The following is a 2134-nucleotide window of genomic DNA, read 5'->3' as shown; positions in this document are numbered from 1 at the left end:
ATAATGTGCTGTGGCTGGGGAACACGGTGATTTCTGGGAGATCTCCAGGCCTCACAGGGAGATTGGCAACTCCAGTGACCATTTAAGGGACGATTGGGATATGTATTTTGGCAACTCCAGTGACCATTTAAGGGAAGATTGGGATATGTATTTTACCTCAAGACACATTCAATGACTCCCAACAGCAACAACAAACTGTTTAGAATGTCAGAGGCAAAGGCCAATCAGGCCGCATATGCAAGTGACCTCTGTGTTCTGACTGGCTATTGGGGGGGAGAGGAACAGCAAACTGTTTAGAATATTGGAGGCGAGACTCAGGCAACACAGCCAGTGGATAGGGACAGCTTCTGAGTGACAGATCCGGGAGCCAACTGATTTGGGAGTGTGTGGAATATTCAGGAGAGTCCACGACCAGAACAGAATTATTATATTCTTCCTCATACAGACAGCCACTTTGGTATTTGCAATTGCATCTGGAGATCTCCTGGAATTGCGACTGATCTCCATACTACCGGGATTAGTTTGAGGGTTGCCAGCCTCCAGGTGAGGCCTGGAGATCTCCTGCTTTTACAACTGATCTCCAGCTGACAGAGATCAACCCCCCTGGAGAAAATGGCTGCTTTGAAGGGTGGACTTTATGGCATCGTACCACGCTGAGGCCCCTCCCCTCCCCAAACCCTGCCCTCTCCCGGATCCACCCCCAAAGTCTCCAGGTTTTTCCCAACCCAGACCTGGCAACCCTAATTAGTTCCCCTGGAGAAAATGTCTGCTTTGGAGGGTGGAGTCGATGGCATTATACCCTGCTGAGGTCCCTCACCTACCTGAACCCTGCCCACCCCCAGGCTCTACCCCTCTCATATCTTTAAGCATTTCCCGACCCAGAGCTAGCAACCCTATCTTCAGATTCAATTTTTTTAAAAAAATCAAAACGGGCCAAGTGTGTTTTATTTATGTGAGACGCTTCCTCCGCGCTAGATTCCCGCGGTCCATGTCAGAAGCGTTCAACTGCTCCCCTCTGAGAAATATGGCTCCCGTTCTCTTGTTGCACAAGATGGCATGGGGAACGATTATTTAATTATGACAACTGCACACATACAAGGCATTGCATTAGGAAACACACATGCACCATCTGCTAGCTACCATGATTTAGCTGTAGGCGTACAAGAGTGGAGACGTACAAGCATTAACTATTCCGGGAGGCTATAAATGCGAGTCTCGCCTGCTGAGCAGTAGCAAGGGGAGCGTTTGGAGGAAGAGCCGTCTTCAGCGGCACCGTTATTATTACAGTTTCAGAAAGATGTTAGTTTTGACAATAAATAAGCACGATTCTGCTTATGCAGGTTGCTTTAAAAAATAAACAGGTCGATTTTTTTTTTAACGAGCGAGCAGGAATTGGAGAGATGGAGGGGGGTGTTTCACAGTAGAACCTCGCAAGATGGTATAAATATGGAGATAGTGTTGCATTCTGAGGGGAGGTGGGCAACTTATGCAGCTCAGTAGGCTTGGCAGGAAACAAATGGTGAGTCGGACAGCTGTCAGAGTCTGTTGGGCTCACCAGACGCTGGATCGCTGCTATCTATGCCAAGATGGGTGCTGGCTGGAGGGGCAGTGGCCCATATGTAATTCAGGCCAGGAAATACACACAATGTCATGTTTGTGCAAGGGTGTTGTGCCACTGATCCCTTTCGTCCTATGGTTTTCAAACTGTGTTCTGGAGGTGCTTGAGGTTTCTCAAGAGCCGGTTTGGTGTAGTGGTTAGGACCACGGACTCTAACCTGGGAGAACTGGGTTTGATTCCCCACTCCTCCACATGCAGCTGCTGGTGTGACCTTGGGTCAGTCACAGTTCTGTCAGAGCTGTTCTCTCAAGAGGAGTTCTCTCAGAGCTCTCCCAGTCCCATCTACCTCACAGTTGTGGAGAGGGGAAGGGAAAGGAGATTGTAAGCCACTCTGAGACTCCTTCAGGTAGTAAAGGGCAGAGTATAAATCCAATCTCCTCGTCCTCCTCTTCTTCTTCTGCACATAAGGAGAACTGCTAAGTTTTTATTGAAATTATGTGCTTGGGTCTGACTCAGACCCAATAACAATAAGAGCAAAATCATTGAATCTGTAGCAAAATTCCTGTGTCAGGCCTC

Source organism: Gekko japonicus, unplaced genomic scaffold, assembly GCF_001447785.1.
Source record: "Gekko japonicus isolate JY-2015 unplaced genomic scaffold, Gekko_japonicus_V1.1 scaffold2338, whole genome shotgun sequence".
In the NCBI taxonomy this organism is placed as follows: domain Eukaryota; kingdom Metazoa; phylum Chordata; class Lepidosauria; order Squamata; family Gekkonidae; genus Gekko; species Gekko japonicus.
Note: the sequence above shows the minus strand (reverse complement) of the source record.